Source organism: Pseudopodoces humilis, chromosome 20 (assembly GCF_049639895.1).
Source record: "Pseudopodoces humilis isolate 2021_Gansu_Grassland_sample_001 chromosome 20, ASM4963989v1, whole genome shotgun sequence".
Classification (NCBI taxonomy): domain Eukaryota; kingdom Metazoa; phylum Chordata; class Aves; order Passeriformes; family Paridae; genus Pseudopodoces; species Pseudopodoces humilis.
This window is the reverse complement of record NC_142219.1, coordinates 12,349,842-12,364,223: the sequence shown is the minus strand read 5'-3', so window position 1 is coordinate 12,364,223 and position 14,382 is coordinate 12,349,842. Positions and strand designations below refer to the sequence as shown.

General features: G+C 43.5%; 1 protein-coding gene across 7 annotated transcripts in view; it reads right to left on the bottom strand.

Moving 5' to 3' along the window:
• MTMR3 (myotubularin related protein 3) overlaps positions 1–14,382 on the bottom strand; it is a 74,606-nt gene that overhangs the window by 50,230 nt on the left and 9,994 nt on the right. Inside the window, exon 1 of one of the 7 annotated variants that reach the window (XM_088065035.1) lies at positions 1,248–1,266. The exons of the other annotated variants lie outside the window; for them this stretch is intronic. The gene's annotated coding sequence lies outside the window, so the exon portion shown is untranslated. Of the gene's footprint in view, positions 1–1,247; positions 1,267–14,382 lie in introns of those variants that run through there. 7 annotated transcript variants of the gene reach the window in all.

Below are 14,382 nucleotides of genomic sequence, written 5' to 3'. Positions count from 1 at the left end.
TAGAACGAGACATCCCTTTCTCTGCTTACACACCTTGCACAATGTAATTATGGGTAAAGCTTTAATCCATTAATTCTTCAACTGCATTGAAAAGACCTGTCCTGTCAAGGAGGCCACAGAAGTTCCACACATCCACCCTCACTGCCTTCATCGAGGAACGGAAGCCATTGGAAGGCTCTGTGCTCCAGGACTTGCACTGGATCACCTTACACGACTGGGAAAGTTAATATTTCAAACTAACCCAGCACCCGGTAAAATTGTGGCACACTCCAAAAATGCCTTTTTTGATGTGGTATTAAGGTAGTTTTGCTTTAAAACAGACTGTGCTGCTATTCCCTGAAGCATGGTGAGCCAGCAGAAAGGGAACAGCTCCCATACTCCTCCCAAACAAAACACCCTCCTTCCTTAATTCACACAACTTTGGCATTTCAGACCCAGCATAGCATATTCTAACTCCTCAATAAAAGACAAAACTAACCCAGAGAGCAGATCATGGAACCATGAACCAGTGCCATAGATGTTGTTTGCTTTCAGAGCAGCACAGCCTGAAAAACTACAAGACATTTAGATTTATAGAATTGAAGGCAGCTTAAGAATCACTTCAGCTCCTGCAGAAAAAACATTTCTTTACAAAACTAATCAATTAGCTTGCTCATCTATTAGCCTGCTCACTTCTTTGTGAAATATTCAAGTAGTTTCAGTTTGAATGGCAGAGTTTACAGTTCAGACACCAAGAACCCTCCCAAAGCCCTGATCCACTTTAGAGCTGTCAAGCACATGACTGCATTCTGTACTAAATGGAATTGAAGGGGCTTTTAGGAGTAATTCATGTATTTCTGCCAAAATCTGTGAACCTGAGGATGAAGAGCCCTTCCCTTCAAAGTCTCTTCAATTACCATGACAGGGGACAAGTATGTTTGATCACAGCATTATTTACAGTATAAAACAGTAATTAACTCAATCCAAGAAAAGCCTTGAGTTCAGGTATTCCCTTATTAGTCCATGCAAAACAATCCTGAATGGAATAAAATAACCATATTAAAAGAGCTGACCTAAATTGAGAGACAGCTTTACTTAGCTACAAGAGACCCCTCTTGATGAAGTGACCCCCTAAATTGCACATTTTAGGAACTAATCAAGGATCAGAATAGCTTTTCTAGGCTCACAAAAAGCTGTTTGCTAGAGAGCAGTCCACACACTTGTTTGGGCATCACCAACGAGGCTGCCAAGACACCAAGAGCACTCACCGTTCACCAGAGGCCCCATGTGTGCAAATACTCCAAAAGTTAAATTTGGAGGAGATAAAGCCAAGTGTGTTTGTCCATGATAAAGGGATCAGCAAGAGCTGGGTCAGGAAACCCCAGCAGCTCAAGGGACAGCACAGAGCTTTCTGCTGGGTCCTATCTACCCAGCAAGTTCCAGGCACACCCAGGATTTACCAGAACAGGGTCCTGCCCTCCCTGCACTTGAGCAGCAACTCCTTCCAGGGAGAACAACCAGGCATTTCCACCAGCCCACTGCCAATTCCACCCTCTCCAAACTTCCAGCAGTTTCCAGACAAGTTACCTACAGAGGGAGAAGATTCCCAGGGGCACTGCCCTGAGCCAGGCACAGCAGGGAAGAGCTCTGGCTCCCTACAGGAACTAAGACACACTCAGGACCCAAACACTTCTCCTGTTAATTCCTGCATTTAAATCACAATGGACAAACTGGTTTGGATAATGTACCAGCACCCTGCCTCCAGCAAACCTGCTGCTTCCTGGCCCTTCCCTGCTCAGCTGATTTCACAGAACCATGGAATGGTTTGGGTTGGAAGTGCCCTTAAAGCTCATCTGGTTCTACCCCCCGCCATGGGCAGGGTCACCTTCCACTATCCCAGGGTGGTTCCAAGCCTCATCCAACCTGGCCTTAGAACTCCTCAGCTCACTAAAGCTAAAAGAAAAAGCAGAAAAAGCAAGTACTTTCCCTCCTGTAGTTAAATCACCTCAGTATCTTCCAAGTATTAAGACAGTTGTTTATTCCTATCTTTTTCCACTCGTGGAAAGTCACAGTTAATTTCAGAAGCAGGAAACGTAACAGCAAAATACTACTTTCCATTCGCAAGCTGCACTTAAATAAGAGCTGGAGAGGGACCTCAACTCAAACAAACAGCAGGCAAAGAAAAAGAAACCTAAAGAGGGTCCTGCCCATGAAGTCACATGGGAAAGGGACGTGGAGCTGTCTGAGTACCCAGCTTTAGTGAGGAGCAGTGAAAGAGCATCTCACCAAGAGCCTCAGCAGAGCAGCCACCAGGGGCTGAAGCAGCACAGCCCTTTGATGTGGGAGGCAGGAGGCCCATGGAGGAGTCTTGCAGCTCTTATCATCGCCTCAAGAAATGTTTTAATGGGCTTCAATTCCCGTAGCTGGTTTGGAAGATCAATTACACACATTAGCAGTATCTGGTGTGAAGTACAGAGGTCTTTAATAGAGCAGTTAATTTTGTCACACTGCACTATGCATTCCTCTAGAGACACAACAGTGCTGCTTCAGAACCCATTGACTCTAAGGTATATTTTTCTACTTTTATGTATCTTTAAGCCAATAGTCCTCCATCAATTAAATCAAGGTAGATGCTCTGCAATGTTCAAATCTTGAATGTGTCAAAAGTAAAAATGACTACAATTTCTAAAGTCGTGTCTCCATACTGCCCAGGGAGGCTGAGTTCAGTCAGGACAAGTCCCCAAAATACTTTCTCCACAACAACTTCCATAATATTGAAGGTACACAGGCTTGTTCCCTTGCACTGAAGCTGCACAGCCCTTCAGTGCCAGGAAGGATTAACAGAATGTGCTTATTCTAAAAAACTAAACAGCACGAAGCCAAAGTTAAATATATTTAGGCATTTCAGAGACACCAAAGAAGGGTTTGTGGTTGCTTGAGGCACGGATGTGTATCAAAACACAGTTTCAGCTAGAACTGAAATTGAGTTCTGCAACAGACTGCAGCTCTGCTAGTGAAGCAAAGTTTGACAGCGCTCTTGTTAACAGCCACAGTCCTGCCCTTCTCTTATTTAAAGTAAAAATCCATTGAAGTACAAGCTTCCATAGAAGAATACCAGTGGATACTTACTTAGCTGATGTGGAAAAGGGAATTAATTCCATAGGGTACCTGTACCTCCTTTGGTCAATCCTGCTGTCCAAACAGCGATTCCAACAGGAATGAGTTTCTCTGGGGAACAGGAAGATTTCCCTTCCTACCTGCTCACTTAAATCAGACCACACCAAGTTCTCTACAGCAGATCAGTTTTTACCTAAGAGAGATATTCCTCCAGTATCCTATTTTATACTAAATGACCTTTTCAAAAGCACAACAAATTAGTATATACAGACACTTATTTTAAACCTCTCTCACTTATTTTCCCTAAAGAAACTCATTTATTTTGGTAGTTACAACAAACCCTGAGAAGGAGGAATAATAGTACAAAAAATGTAAGCAGTCATTTAAGCGTTTTATCCTTTAGAGAACATTCACTCCTTCCCTGTGTGACTCAAAACAAACCTAATTTACTAAGAAAGACCTGGTTGCAATTAAAAGATAAATCATCATTTTAAAGAAACAGAGGTTTGGACTCTTCAGCACATTACCCAAGCACAACACATCCACATCTTCCCCACAGGCACTGCAGAAGTCAGAGCACTACACAGCTCACTCTGTTATTGATGCATCAGGGAAAGGAGTTTTCATTTAATTCCACATTTTAAAATATATGTATGTCAGGAGACTGCAGTTATCCACTTCAATTTTTGCATTTAAATCATTATCAGCCAACAAGACTTAGCCTTCCTAAAGAATATAAAGATTTATAACCATCCTTACAGTAAATTTACCATGTCCCCTTTAAACTGAACATTAGAAAAACATACAAGAGCATGTGTGTATTAATCCATGAGCTTTCCTAAAGATGTGAAAATAACACAAGTCACATTTGTAACACTGCAGTTCTTACCTGTGACTCGCAGATCTCAAGCTTCAATCAAATACAGAGAAGTGGCACTCCACAGTAAAAATTAAGATCAACTAAATCAATCTATTTTTGGTCTCTATCATTCCATTTGAAGCACCCTCTGATAACCACCTGAGTAGCAAAACCAAGCCTGTACTTACTGAACATGAACTCTGAGAAGTCTGCATTAAACCCATGAGGGTAAAACATTCAAGGTGCATTTGCTTGGAGTGAAAAAGTAAATCTGGAAAAGTTTGGTTTAAAAAGTAGCTATAATATAGATAAGGAGCAATAAACGTTGGGGTTTGGGTCCTGCCTTACTGCCCTTCCTCTGATGAAATTAAATGGCAAAACCCCCTGACCTCAGCTGACACCCTGGGTCGTGCTGCACACACAGGATGGAGCTGCTGAAAATGAACAAACACGATTCTGAGCCTCTGTTTGCTCAGGTACTCAAGGACCTCCTTAAACATCTTATGAGGTGCAACCTCTGGTCAAAATCCAAACCAAGAGAGGGCAGGAATTTCTCCCCTTCCCGTAACTCTCCAGGCTGCCTGCAGTAACACTTGCCATCAGATCCAGGGGGACTGAACTTCCCAGAAAGCTTTCCTTCAGAGACTCCAATTCCCCACCAGAGTTCTGTCACAGAAACAAGGTTGAATATCCAATTACAAAACAAACAGAAATTACTTCTGCCCCTTTGAGTGCAAGTGGGGACGTACAAAGAACCAAGATCAATAAATATGCAAAAAAAATCCAGAACAATTTGGAATGAATGGAGAAAAGCACACCAGGGAGTGCAAGCCCCCACTGGCACAGTTCCATTACATCAAGTTGCTCTTTGGACTCATCCAGCTGAGGTTTGAGGATCACCAGGCATATCCTTTCTTGACAATCAATTCCAGTATTAAAGCGGGAATCTGAAACCAACTTCAGAGAAATACTCGAAGGCAAAGCAAACCTTCATGCTCTGAGCAAAAACAGAACAAGGGTAAGAACAATGCTCAGAATACTTAAGTGTGCCTTCCTTTTACTGTAAGCCTTTATTTCAGAAGGTTATGCAGCTGATATAACACAAATCTACATGTGAAGACAAATCTAGAAGCAAATGCTCAGAGCTGAGATGAAAAAGCATCTATAATTTAGATAAATAACAGCTCTCTGCAGGAACAACCTCAGCATTCAGGTCTTGTATTTCAGAGCCTGCACAGTTTTGCTCATTTAGATTCAAATGCCAAAAAATAGCCCAACTCCTCTCCTGGATGGAAGATTACATCTTTATGCAGGAAAGCTTAGCTGGAAGCTTAGATGAGTGTCAAGGAAGGACAAGGATCCAAGGTATGGATGTTTATTAGAAGTACCATTTCTTTGTCATTAGCTTGGAGATGTGACATCTCTGCATCAGCTAAAGTCCAGCTGACAGAACTGTTCCACAAGAATTTCCTGATGGGAGAGGCCTCCAAAATAAAAATGCCACTATGAACCAGCATTTACAGCCAGCTTCCATGTGCAGCCTGAACAACTTGAAGCTTGAACTAAAGATTTCTCTTTTCCAGTTGCCACTGTACTGGGTGCTGAAAAACAGATCCTGCAAGAACAGGATTCTGGTATTTTACTATTTCACATATTTCAGGAAGTCAGAGCACTGGTGTCAAAGTGCTGCTGTAAGGGAAGGGATCCTTGACAGGCTGGCATGGCTCAGTGCTGGATTTTTGGCCTAAGGTGTTACATGGAATTGCACAATCAGTAAACAAGGGAGGCAAAGCTGACGGCCCAAGCCCTGCATTAAAGACCCAGCAGGTATTTTCACTGCTCATACACACCATGGAAATCAACTTCTAATTGCAGCCTAAAGCAGCCCTACATAAAAACCATGGAGTGAAGGGTTACACATTAGGAAATGCAAGCACTGTGATCACCTGTGAAGCTTCTGCTCAGCCTCTCTTGGAATATGTACGATCTTTAATTCCCTTCTTCATCCTCTTCTTACCATAAACCCTCACCAAGCGAGCTGGGGGGAACAAAACTCCTTGAACGCAGAACTTTTCATACAGTCCTTTTCCTTAAACCCTGCAGTCAGTCTGGAGTCCTGAAGCAGGTCAGTCCTTCCTGCACTGCTCCTTTCATGGCACCTCTTCTGCTATGGATCCACAGCACTCACCAGAGCTCCCACACTGTTCTGTACATTAAAGGACTTTTAAAAGGCTGGAAAACTAAAGATTGTAAGAGTTCAAACCATCAGAAGGATCTCCTGAGCCCAGAACAGGTGTCCAGAGTTCAGGTTTTTGAATACTCACAATTCTTATAGTGTTCCTGCTCTGTGCTTGGAAAATACAACTCCACTACCAGGGGTCAGAGCAGCAGAGTAGAGCACTCAGGCCTGGAGTTGTGTACTCAGCACCCAAACCATAACTCTACACACATGTGGAAAGGTTCCCAGCAACTTCCTAGCCAGGACCACAACCCACAGCCAGGCAGGGACACACCTGCCTCTCCAGAATGGCACCAGCCTGACTCACCAGACCACCACCTACAACTTCTTCCCAGATAAAGCCACCTCACCCAGTGCTTCTACAAATACCAGGTAATTTAAAATCTTATTGGGCCACCTGGAAATTCTGGATTTCTTCAGGTGTCCCATCCTACTGCACCCTCTGTTTAGTATTACCTCAGTTATTACCTGTGGGGATGAACTACTGATGTCAGCACACTCACAGCAATACTCAAAAGATCAGACAGATTGTTAAGACACCTGAATATCCAATCATCATTCCTCCCACAAACAGCCTAATCTTTATTTATATTAGTTTACTGGCTCAATTGCAGAGCACAGACAAACCTCTTTGGGAGGGAGGCAAACCCCTGGCAAGCCTTCAGAACAGATCAGCACTCCCAGTTGGCATGGGAGCTTCATCAATAACCACGGCCATTGGTACCAGGAAGCCCAGTTCATCTGGCTCTGGGCACCAGTTATTTCTGCAGCAACTTTAGAGAAGGCTGTTTTCTTGAAACCATTGACAAAAAAAGCCACTAAATTAGCTCACAAGACATTTTGTGTAACACACCACAGGCCACCTGCCTCAGTGAGGCCCCAGTGCCACATCTTTAACTCTTACTTAACTTATCAAAAGGATGTCAGAAGTCCTATGCAAGTTCACCTCTAACGTACTCGTTATCCTCTTAGGAGCCACTGTGAAATGAAATGTGAGTTAATGAATAACACAGTAGGAATTATTTCATTATCCCCACGGTGAGAGAGAGCCATCTAATTCTTGGATATGATGTCAGACTTGAGAAACAGCCAGTGGTACTTACTCAGGCTTCCAGTGCTCACTCAACTGCTACAGCAGTGCTGTTCCCAGAGCAAGGCTGCAGGCTGCTCTGAGAGCTCGGGAGCAAAGCTGCTCCAGGAGAAATCAGGAATTCAAGTAGCAGGAGTGAGGAACTGGAGCCTGTCACTCTGCTCCCACAGAAGGGAGAGGTTTCTAGCAGCTCACATTTAATGTACAGGCCCTGCACAGGTATGGGAATCAAGGCAGTAAGAGCATGTCAGCTCTTCACATTTTCCTCTTTTACAGTGTCAACCCCACTGCAAGTCACCAGTTGTCTCTGCTATTAAGTCAACCTGTCCATTAAACTCCATCAGAAGCCCAGGATACCTACTGAAAGGGAAGTCTGAAGCAAGGTACAGATCCTTCACCTCCATTGGCAATCCCATCTTTTGGCATTCCAGGCTGCCTCACTTCCACTTTTGGTTCAACTAACGCTTTTCACTATAGCACTTGATGCATTGTGGCTACAAGTAAATGCTCACCCCTCTGTGCAAAACACATCTCCTGCTAGTGCAGGTAGTGAGGAGGACAACTCCAAGGAAGACCCAAGACTTTTTTTGACTGCAATAACAAACCAGCTCTAGAGTGCCTGAAGAGTTTGTATGTTTAAAAGACCAGGCAGCTTCAGAAGGTGTTCAGAGCTGGTATTTTATTGATTTCCTCACTGTGAAGTCCATACTCACTGCTATCAGGACAGCTGTGCCTGGCAGTGCCCTTCCAACAGTTTGGCTCTCAGGATACATTTTCCTTCCTGTCCATAACACCCCCATACTCCCTTCACATTAGGAGGAGCAGTCAGGAGTAAGAAAGCAGCAGACATTTGAACAGCTCACACTAATCCATTACAGAGCCTTCAAGTATTATTTACCAGGTGTTCCCCTCTAACAACCTGCCCAATGAGGGCAACTACTGAACTACTATAAAAGCAAGCTAAAAACTTAGGCAAGAAGAAAAACTGGAAAGCCTGGGAGACTAAAGCTAGAAGATGGACTTCTCATGCAGATGGAAAACCAGAATTATCTCCCTGACATGTCATAGCCAACAAAAGGCCCAACAGAAGCAGATTTCTCTGCATGGACTACAGAAATTCTCATTCAAAGGAAAGATTTCCCCATACCCTGCTGCTTGCACTCAGGCTGGACAGTCCCAGAGCACCAAGTCTGTGTAACATGTCAGAAGCAAAGGACAATCGTGCCACACTCCTTATCAAACGGAAAGAAACACTATCTTCAAGCCTAGCACGTGCTGTCCTGTCATTCTCACGTGGAGGATGTATTCATAGTCCAGGCCTGGCACCACAATCACTGTCAGGATTGCAATGCTGCAGTATATTTAGAATGGCTCTGTTCATACTATAGTTCAATTCCATGATACTGTTAACATATCCCAGCCTGCAAACCCACTACTGTTCTACAAGAATTCAACTTCACTTCTTTAATAACTGCTCAAAATACCAATACTTAGGATACAAATCTCATGGCAGTATCTGTAAAACTGATAGAAAATTCCGCAAGAAACTATGACGAGCTGACTTGGAGCAACTTTCTGTCATGTGAGCAGCTTCTGAACTGGTATGGAGCAGCATTGCCCTGTGAGGAGCATCTGTGTGCAGGATTCCCCGAGCCTTTGAGTCACCCTGAGGTGCTCACCTCAGTCAGTGCCCACTCACCCCTCAGCTGATCAGCAGAACACACAGTGGTGCCCCAATATCCAACAATCAATGCACAACACCACGGAGTGAGGTAGGAACCACGTTTCCGAGGTGTGATGCCACCTAAGAGTGCAATGGGATTGAACTGATTCCCTCAGTGCTGAAGCTGGGAGCTCTCATTCTGGCTCGTACACTGATACTGCCAAAGTTGAACCACGTGCTTACATTCCCCACTGAGTCAGAGCTGTCCTTACACAACATGTCCAAGTTCCTCAGGGCTTCTCAGCAGGCTCTTCAGAGGCTGCAACTGTGCTCCTTCTACAGCTGTGCTGGTGAACCAGGCTCTCCTGCCAAGGAGACAGCCAAGAGAGACTGGTCTCTCTTGGAAGCATCCTCAGTGCCACATCCACAGCAACTGCACACAAAAACTGGCCCTGGGACCTTAAGGCATATTCTTCTCACCAGATTTTGTGTCAGATATTGTCTCTTTTCAGCAGTCCCACATTCTATCCCTCAATGAGCAGCTCTTGCCTATTTTGGCCACACACTTCAGGAGACAGACACGTACTTGATTCAGCTGTGTGGCCCTGTGAACAGGGCAGCAATATCCAAGTGTCTTTAACTCCACAGTTTCCAGCTTAAAAACACTTAAGACTCACTAGAAGGGAGTAAACGATGTCATGCAGACTGTCTGGGGAAGCATCAGTCATTTAAAAATATAGCTGCACACTGCAGCTTGGGGTTCAAATGTGAACAAGAGCTCAGACATTCCCTCTATTAACAATAAAGCCACTACAGCTCTTCCTCACACCCTAAGCTTTTTCCTAGCATTAAGCAGCTACCTAAGTGAAAGTCAGTTATAGTCATTTTATCATGACCACTATTTTCTCAAAGCTTAAAAATTATATCAACTACTCTGCTACTGGAATTTTCATTACCAGGAAGCTGCAGTAATGCTTACTGCATTATGGTTATTGGTTTGTTCTCCCAATATGATAACTGCATCAGTTCAATGCTTTGAGTTAATTATTACTGTTTAACTGAGGTAAATGCAAACAGAAACCTAAACAGCATGGAATAAATAGTAGGAAACCAAGCTCAACTATGTAAAGATAAACCAAATACTTCATGATCACCTGCAAGTATTAGGGAAATTTTCACACAGCTCTCATATGTATGAGAAATGAAAAGCCCTGACAACCACAGCTTCAGAAAATGGCTACTACAGGAAAGCTATACAGTGAGGTAAAGACTCAGGCTTTTTTCCTGTATCTTGACACATGGAATAAGCTCTGAAGAAAAGTTTATTATAATATTAAAAAAAACCCCAAAAAACTAGACAATAGATGCAATATTTCCAGAACGTTCTGTCAGATTATCCCAGCAATAAAGCATAAATAAGACCAAATGATTCTCTGGAGAGACCACCACACCTCCAGAGATCCTCTGGAACTTCTTCAGCACTGATGAAAAAAGTATCTCCAGTGGAACTGTGCTCTCATTCGCCTGAGGGGCAGGAGCTCCAGCAGCCAGGGGGTGATGAAGGCAGCAGAGTCAGCCCTGGCACAGACTGATTGTGCTCAAGGGCCACCAGTTGCCATGGAAGTCTCCCCGAGTTCCGCTGCCGAGGCTGACCTTGGAGCTGGTGAAACAAGTGGCTCATGTGAAGCTGCTGCTCTGAGATGCTCAGGAAAGCTGTGAACTGCCCAGAGGAGTGACTGCCACACAACAATGTACTCACTGCAGAGCACTGCTCCAACACCACTGAATAGACAATGCAAAGAGCCATTCAAGTGTCAGTCTTCCAGAGCGGCCAGGACAAAGTGCTTTTTGTTTCTGTCTTTGAGATCCTGACAAATCAAAAATAGATTAAGTGTGCTGGCAGAGTGGCCTCACCTCCCAGCCGGATACGCGATCCCGTGGCAGAGGGCTGCCAGTGCTGTGCAGTAACTACTCCCAGCACACCCAGCCATGCTCTGCCCTCCCTGGGAGAGCTTTGAAGGGAATCACACCTTGGAGCTTGATGGGAAGCTCAGAGGAATCACTCTGCTTACAGCCAAGGTCAAATGTAACTCAGAAATAAGAACTGCAAGTCTTGATTCTATAGGTAAAGAGGAGTCTGTGCATGAGCACAGTAACCACTGAAGGCTTTATTATCTCAAGCAGAGGCTCTAAGATAGATACATTTATGTTTTCTACAATTTCCATTTAACCTTGCTAATTTCCTCAGCATTATTTTTTGCAGCTCAGGGACAAACAGCGTTACTAAGTAACTCTCCAGGATGAAGTTTCAGTGCATTAGCTCTCACTGCTGAATTAAATAAATACATAAGCATCTTAACATCCACAAATCCAACAGCCCACTACTCCGGAACCCACACGGACTAAGCACATTTTATCTGTGCAAAACACATGAACGCTTATCAAGCAACATATCAAATCTTACCACAAACACTAAACAAAACCCAGCAATTCAACTGCTTCAGTTAACAATTAATAAAAGCTCTGAGGAAAAGGAATGCATCTGTTTCCACTTCCAACATAAATCTCAAGTACATCTGAAGCAATACTTCAGATACAAAACAGTTTCAGGAGCTGCATTTTTAAAGGATAGTTTGGAATCACCAGTAGTGAATATCCTTTCAGTACTGAGGCTTTCCTGTGCCGGGTCAGCCCAAGCCCCCAGGGTCACAGGATCCATGGAGCAGCCCTGTTACCCTGCTCCTGTCCCAGGGTACAGCTCTGTGCCCAGTGAAGGCTGCTCTAAGGCACCACCATCAGCACAGGTACTCTTTTACGACAGAAAGACAGCAAAGCACTGCAAAAATACTTGCTTCACTTGCAGCAAGCCTGGTCTAGAAGGGTTAAAATCCCCCTCAGAGTATCAGAGACTGCTTGTTAAACTCTGAACAGGCAATGGGCTGACACAACACAGGTGGAGCTGCAGATTTCTACCTCAAATGGGTCTGCAAGGAGCACTGTCACTCTGTCACTTGTGACAAGGAGTTAAAGCACTGGAAGGAAGAGAAAGAACAACACTGGAATTGTGATGAACTTAACTCTCCTCCAGCAGCTCAGTAAGAGCACACAGTAAGTGAAAGATTTGCACCCAGCTATCTCAAAGTACTAAAATGGATATAATTCAAGCCTACTATGTAACACCAAACAAATCTGCTACTTCTCCACTTGAAAATTCAGTGAGGCTTCAAAGCAGGACACACCTAACTAGACAAACTAGAAGACTGATTCCTTACTTCAGTGTTGAAGCCTTGAGACCCTTTCATCCAACCTACTTCATTTTTAACATATTCCATATATCCAGCATATGGCAGAGCATTCACCCAGCCTGTTTTGTGTAGATGAGACATCAGCAAGGACTTTTCCCCATTCCTCCCCAAAAAGCACACCTGTAAAATTGCCATCAGGTACAATGTAAAATGTATCACTTCAAGATAAGTGATAGACACTCATCTCAAATATTTCAAGAAATTTCCAGGATATCACAAAAACTCACCAGCAGACCAACTCTTAAATCCTGATTTAGCAGTTCCATAAGCAAAACTGAAGAATGAGAAAGGTGTAGAAAGATGGGCTCAGCTGCTTGTTCACTCCAGGTCACATTTACTTTTCTGCTAAAGAAGAACTCACTGGGTAGGTAGGGTTTGAGTGACACACACCTTGGTATTTAAATAACTGAGATCTAGAGATGTAGGACAGAGGTGAACAAGCAGGAGTTAACTCTTCAAACAAATGCAGGTTTTAACAGGATAAATTCTTACTCTATACTTAGAGTTTAAAGGTTACAAAAACCTCAGTGTTGGAGGCACAGATCAGCACCAGGCAACAAGCTTTTTTACAACGTGGCAAAGATGCTCTGAATTCCGTGTAGAGGCTGAGCTGTCACTCACCCAGCATGATCTGTGGATTCCCAGCTCTACAGGAAGGTTCACACTCTCTCTTTTCACACTTCTATATGCAATAAACTCTCAGTTTTTTGTTAATCTCTGAGTTCTGGTTAAAATGTTATTTTAAAAAAAATAATCAAAGTAACCAAGTCATGATTTTTAGGGGCCACAGCCCATCAGGAGTCACCTAATAAGCACCGGGTTCTTCAGACAAGTTTCAAGGCATCAAATTTGTTTCAACATGTACAAACTCTGCTAATTCAAGTCTTTCAACAACACTCACCAAAGGGTGACCCAGGGGAGAATAGGATGGCACAATCTGACTGATTACTATTCAGTCAAGGTGCTGGCTGTGTTTCCTTTTGCAGGCATGATGGATGCACACGGTTGTCCTGCCAAAATTACCTTCACACAGCTGCACAAGCCCTCTCTGAACTGACCCCAGGGTATGGCTTCACCTTCCACATTTGAATTATTTACAAATAGTTAAGAACAGCAACCCCACACAGGGACCTAAATTCTTCCTCCTAAGTATTCCAGAGTCAAACAGGAGGTTTGAAGCTCTAGAAAACAGGTGCTGTAATACCAGTTTAAAGTTTACTGTTAATCAACCCATGGAAGCTTAAAAGTCAACCTTTCACAAGCAGCAAAACCCCAACTGGTTACACCTGCAAGTGCACCACAAATATGCTCCACAGCCATTTTTCTGACTCCTAAAAATCAAATATATCAGCAATGAAACCACCAAGACTCATCAACCTACCTGAAGAGGCTGGAGTGTTCTCTGCATCTGCAGAAGTGGCTATCACCTTCCAAACCCAGCCTGGAAATTCAGATTAGCTCTAGGAATCCTTTAATTGTCTTGGCAAGAGGCAGCATAAAAATTGTGGAATTGAAGTGCATAAATTAGGTTTTGAGGGTGTTTTGGCATTAGGCCTTTCTTTAAGCTGGAAGCTGAACTAGATTCTCCCTAGCCCACCTGCTCACTTCTTGCACAGAAACCTTCAGTTCTTTCTTATCCTTTTCAGAATTTGAGTCACTTCAGACCAATTTCTTTGGACAAGGCATATTTTAACTGACCACTCCTTGCCTTCCTTGAGATAAAGTGAAGTCACTTCATCTCAATATACATTACTAGACCTGCAGCGTATTTATAGAAAAATTATTTCTTAACTACTACACAACTTGGTCTGCTGGGATTGACACATGGCAGTAAGGGATGACAATTAGACTAAAAGCTGAATTTCATTGGAAGAACCAGGGAAAAAAGCCCTAACTCTAGTTAAAAATACTTCGAATTTGAAAGGAGACAAAGTAGATTAAGCCATATTGCAGTCCTGGGGATCTTGAAATATCTTCAAATACATGAGGCTTAGCCCTACTAGGTCTCTGCTTTGAATACAAAGTAACTTGGGTCTAGGAGAGAGAAGCATTCTAGAAGCAGGAATGGATCTGCATCCAGCAAGAGCTGCTCAGGTAATCCCTGCCTCTGTGAGCAGTGGTCCAGCCTCA